This window comes from Copadichromis virginalis, linkage group LG16, assembly GCF_057382275.1.
Source record: "Copadichromis virginalis isolate Kocher_CV1m ecotype Utaka linkage group LG16, C_Virginalis_male_GT1.1, whole genome shotgun sequence".
NCBI classification, from domain to species: domain Eukaryota; kingdom Metazoa; phylum Chordata; class Actinopteri; order Cichliformes; family Cichlidae; genus Copadichromis; species Copadichromis virginalis.
Window position 1 is genome coordinate 10,220,331 of NC_140633.1, and position 6,000 is coordinate 10,226,330.

General features: G+C 42.2%; 1 protein-coding gene across 4 annotated transcripts in view; it reads right to left on the bottom strand.

Annotated features, from left to right (window-relative positions):
* Positions 1-4,474, bottom strand: part of LOC146690260 (radixin) — a 47,076-nt gene extending 42,602 nt beyond the window's left edge. The window contains exon 1 of one of the 4 annotated variants that reach the window (XM_085435243.1): positions 4,361-4,474. The gene's annotated coding sequence lies outside the window, so the exon portion shown is untranslated. The other 3 variants (XM_085435242.1, XM_085435241.1, XM_085435244.1) reach the window with 3 other exon arrangements.
* Between the last annotated feature and the right edge of the window lie 1,526 nt (positions 4,475-6,000).

Consider the following 6,000-nt stretch of genomic DNA (forward strand, 5'->3'; position numbering starts at 1 on the left):
AAGATATATATCGGATGACGATATAAAAACGTCGATCGTTTCATTTTACGCTATCGTTTGTTTCGTGGTGTCGCAAAATAAACTGTTTACGGCAATATTTATTTTTTCATGGTTTTGATGGTCACTGTAGTTTTTATTAATTTCTTAAAGTTCTCTCTTTCTCTTATATTTAATATAACCACACTAGGGACGGACAAGCGCCTGTTTTTATGCGTTGTCGTTAGCAACAACGACGGTAACAGCATCGCGTGTCCGCTTGTTTATGTTCCACATAAACCTTTCACAATAAAGCTCAAGATCCTGTTGAGATTTTTCACATGAATCACGTGAAAGAGCAGATTATTTACGGATGAGAAGCAAAAAAGAGCCGCCAGGTGCTAAAAAATAAACCTTAGACTCAAACGTTAGAACAGGCTTTTCCCTGCAGCACGCCGTGTAATAAAGAAAACGGCGGCCGTTACTATGTCTAAAAATGTATAGTTTCATGCATAGGTTAAAACACGACTCCAGCTGGAAACACTTCACGCAAGTCGAGCTGCCTGAGATTCACATAATTTACAGAAAATGTTACATTTTTGTGATTTATATCGTTATCGGACGATAGAATTCTTATATTGGGATATGAGATTTTGGTCAGATCGCACAGCCCTAACTTAATATCAAAAAAATTTACAGACTTTTATAGATTTTCCAGTCGCCTTTACAGACCTCTGTTACTTGTCCCTCCTTTGCCATTTAATCATGTTAAGTTGGGCTGTGATTCATATTGGGAAATACTGTTCTGACTTTCTTTGCCATTTAAAAATGGCAATAAAATAAAATAAGTGGTGGTGGGGGGAGGGGGAAGGTAATGAAACCCCATTCAGAAATGTGGAGCTGGATCTCGTTCAATTATTTTCAACAGTTCTTGACAACATCACCGGTTTCCTTTATTCTGTTAATTTACATAGTGATAGCTTAAACATAAAAAACAAAGGGCGACTGTTGCTGTGAAATACTTGCAACGGTAAATCTCTGTCATTACATGTGTGTTTGCAGAAGCCACAAAATGTCCTGCTGTTAAGTGCCAGGGCTGACACACTCATAACTTTGAGCAGCTGTTACAACAGCAGGAATCGGCACCAACTGCTTAGAAAACAAAGCTTTACTTAAACCACCAAAGAGCCAATTGACCCCTCTGTGAATGTCAGGAGGGGAGACTTTGTGATAAAACGCAAATGGCTTGTCCCAGGTGTGACCTCTGAAACTAACTGAGCTAACACAAACTCCTTTCAAGCCACTGAAAAGGTGTGAATTTTCATGAGTTTCTCAAATATAATAAAATTTATGGCACAAACAGCAGCTTTTTTGGAATCACCTCCAAGTGCTCCAAGCTTACATGCTGACTTTTTTCCCCCTCTCAGTTGGAGGAAATGGGAGGCAGAGAATGGGTAGGATTGGGGGACGGGATGGAGTATAACGCTGAATCTCAACAGCCAACCGCAGAAGACCACGCTAATCAGCCAAAAACAAAGACTAGCTCCAGATGCATGTGTAATGACTATGGCTGAATTTGAAACCAGCCCGTTTTATTTACAGACGTGCATGAAGGACGTTTGCATTTGTTGTCCCTCCAAAACCGTAACCTCTGTGTCAGAATTCTTCACGCACTGAGTTACTTAAACCAGCTTTAAAGTGTGCAGGAAACAGAGCAGATAAAGGCAAAGAAAGTGAAAGAGAGGACATGAGATTGAGGCACAATAAATAAGGGAGAAATGAGAGAAACTAGATAGCATCAGTCTGCGACAGGCCTCTGGAGCTAAAGTATTGGCTCCCTGTTCCCAGCTGATACTACTACATATGCTCCAACGTAACAACTGATGTGATAAATTACACCAACATACATGAGACAGAAAGGCATATTTCTGGCATATTACTTAAGATGTTGCAAGCTGTCAGCCTTATGTTTGTGAAAAAAGTAGAACAACAGTAATAACTCACTGCGTTTTATATTTTTGATCTCTTTTTCCACTTGAACAGTTAAAGATTCACCATTACTTTTGTTGCTTAGTGTTAAACTTAAATTCCAGCTGCAATGCAAAGCATGTTCCTGGTTCAACTCTGACCATTTAAACTTGTTACCCATGCATGAATGCACCTTCACAATGCACCGAATGACAATAATAGATGTTTCTGGCACATTTCTCCTTTGTTTTAGATGTAACTAGACTTGACAGGCATCTATAATTAACAGAAGAAATGTAAACAGACAATGTAAATACTGTCTCTAAACTTTTAAAGTGCTTACATAGACTACGATAGAATGGAAATAGCAACAAAACACCATAAAAGTCTAAATTTTCATTAACAAGGCTGATAAGGGAAAACTGCACTCAGTACGAACACAGCCATAGCCATAACATAGTAGAGGAGTTTCACGTTGACAGCTGGTGTGTGAATACTCTGTCTAAATTCTTCCAGCTGGCAAATTGTCTTATTATGAACATTCTTTTGGTTGGTGCAAGTTGGTTTAAATTTTTTAAGAATAAAGAAAACCAGGGCCTATTCTCTTTCTTAAAATAGCGGAGGGATACTGCTGTTATTGCCATTTTAGTGTCTTTACATTTATGTCACGGTTACCATTTTTGATACAGTGAGGGTTTATTTACAAATACGAAGTTTAATCGTAATGACAAGTCTCTTTAATTAGCCAATGAGTAAGCATGTACTTTCAAGCCTTCATTAATAACTTCTGCTGTAAAGCTTTCTTCTTCTGCATTTAAGTGGTCTTACAGCAACATTTCTCAGGAATTAACAGCTATATGGACGTGTGGTCAGGACAAGCATTAGCATTCTCTTTTTGTGGCCTTGTGCCGTGGGATTATTCAACAGGTTACAAAAAAAAAAAAAAATAGCGCAGCCGAGAGAAATCTAAAACCAGCAGTCAAGGGTATCTGATGTCATGGTGCGGAGAGCCTCCTTCTCAAATGAGTTGTAATTCGGTCCCACGAGTGGGCGGGCTCGAGAGCAACAGGAGAATTTGAGCGATGGGAATAATGGCCAATAAATTCACTCGCTGTGCCTATCAGCAGCTCGTAATTTGCCTGACGCCGACAGAGCATCTGTTTGTGCCAGATGGACCGCTAGCGTCCTGCATGTGTGTGTGTGCGCGCGCTACTGTGACTGAATTGAAAACCGTTATTTATGTGCAAAAGCCATACTGGTCCGCGTGCTTCAAGCTTAGCGCCTAAACTTGAAAATGATAAACTAAGGCCAAGGTTGCCAACGTTAACATATCCTCATCTTGCTGATAAACAAAAAAAGTCAGACTTAAATCGAAGTTGTTATTTGTTTTTACGTTACAGTATCGCCTGTATAATCTTGGAGGCAGCGCTAAAAAAAAAGCGGAATTTAAATCGACCGCAAGTATCTCAAAGTGCGGTGACCGCAACACACGAGTCCCCGAATGCCGTATCTGCACCTGCTAACAGTTCAGTGTGAACGATGTGCTAATCGTGTTTCAGCAGCGGCTGTTTTCGACATTGTTACAGAAAGAAAGGCGCGTTGTCAGCACCACAAAAGTTGCAAACGGCGCAAGAAACATTCTTTCCGCTGCGAGCTTTTTTTTCTCTTCCCCACCAGAGCATCAGTCCCTTCCAGCACGTGAACAGGACCTCGCCTGAATTTCAACAGCAAAGGCGGGCACGTTCAAGCTCTCCCGGGTAGCTGTTGAAATCATTATCGAAGCGCTCAGAGGAGCTCGTGAAAGCTCACATATATATTCCGCTTGAATCTCGAAGTAGACATGACAACTAATTGCCATGACTACCCTCTTCTGTTGCCTAACACCGACTGACACTGAGCCCTTCAGAGGAAAGCGACACGGGCTTACTCACCCGTCCTCCCGTCCTAAAACGTGCACGAAGCCGGTTAGAAACTGAGGTGAAGCCAAACCGGGGGCACGCCGCCTTTAACCTGCCAGTCAAAGTGCGCTAGAAAATAAGTTGTGCCGCTCGTCAGCGGCCCAGAGTGTTCAAATAAAGACACAGCTGCCGCTCTGCAGCCCAGAGAAGAAAATAAATCCCTTCTCATAATGGACGGCTTAAAGGAAAAGAAGGACGACAGGCAGAGATGAAGACGGTCAAACTCACCTCTAACGCCTAGCTGCGCTCGAGGATGTGTCCCAACTGTCACCCCCTCCAGCAGGCAGCAGTACTTTATATATCCACAGCGATTAAAAATAGACCGTTTCACGTTCCCGGACACGGTGCGTACTGAGAGTGTAGCTATAGTGATACAGGCTTCATTGGAGGGAGACTCCTCCGCTAGTCTCCCACGACCGGAGAAGAGGTAGTCAATATGGCTGACAAACTCACCGTACCGAGGCGTGGTGAGCAGAGTCCTGCAGATTCACCCACCCCTCCTCCTCACACCGTGCGACTGAAACTCTGCAGAGCAGCCCAGCTGTGGGGTGTAGGACTGGGGTTCAGGAGCTTATCACCCCACCCTCCAAAAAAGGAGACGTTTTATTACCTCACAGACCCTTCTGGTAAATGTGTTGGGTCACATTTTATTTTGAGAAGTGCCCCCCTGCTGCTATGTAATGTGGCAAGTGTGTGACTGTAAAAGTGTTTGTATAGACATTTAGCTAAAAGCACCAAAGCAGTCAAAGCTTTAACGAATGTAGACTCGTTTTTTATTTATTTTTTTTTTTTAAATGTGCTAACAGTTTGCACTGGGAACCCTCAGTGTTTGTGTAAATCTTGCAGGCATGGCCATTAAATTAGAAACATGAAAAGAAGAAGAGCATGCAGCTCTAACTCCTTCACAGTGCTCCAGATCCGTTAGAAATCAGCTTCACATTGAGACAGTGGCAGAGTAATGGCAAAGTGAAATGGCTAGTGTATCATGCATTCAGCACATAGTGGTTCTGGTTCTTTACATCACCTGTGTTTTTATTTATTTATTTATTTTTGCAGCGTGCCCTGCTGACCCTTGCTGGTGAGCTAAAGTGATGAAAAACTCACTTTAAGGCACATCAGTTGGCCAATGATCAGCAATTTTACATTTTCATGTAATTCTTCTACATAAATCAGTCTAATAGGTTGGTTTTTAAGGCGGTATTTTTAAGGTGTGGTCATGAAAGGAGTCTGTTGAGGATGACCAAGGGGCACGCATTAATTTACATCAAACACGAAACAGGACACTGCTGGCGGACCTTAGTGTCAAAAATAAGTGCTGGATTCATGCTGAATGTGTTGGAGTAAGACTGAAGGCACAAGGCAGGCGGTGGGACTGCTTTACAACACATATGCCTCCTTAGTTGTTTAGTCCCTATATTACCCATATGAAGTAGCAGATTCACTCCAGAGCTGCAGTGGTATCACAGACACACGTGAAACATTTGACCTCACAGATACGTGCCTTCAGTGAAAGTAGAACAATATCGTCGACACTTGTCTGTCGAGTTTTCCTTCCACCTCAGCAGGCGGTAGCGCCCATCTGCATCTCCTGAAAAAGCTCACCATTCATCCATCCCCGCCTGGAAATGAAAGCTTTATGAAAATAGCCGTGTTGTGAAACAGTCCATGTGGTTATGAAGAGGAGAGATGTGTCATCTTTGAGCTGTGAGTCACTGGCATTCTCAGTTGCCTAAACTTGAAGTTGTAATAAGGAAAAGGAAAAAAAAAAAAACCCACACAAGGATAATATCAGCAGATATCAATTGCTGTTTACATCCAATTAGAGCCTGACTAATGGCTTTCTGGAACTGGTGTACATTTTTGCTATTAGGAGCCTCTGATCTGACGGATTTGCTCATTAAGTTTATAATTTATCTTCCAAACATTTTACTCGCGCAACGTTTGGGAATAATCCACCCATTAAGTATGTGTAAGTTTGTCCAGGTGTCAAATATCAGCATACAGCATGCAGGGCAACTGAAAGGTATGTGTGCTATCACGGCCGTGTCAGATGTCAGCCTCAAGGAGAAAGTGAAAGAATCTGCTTGAATATGGAGGC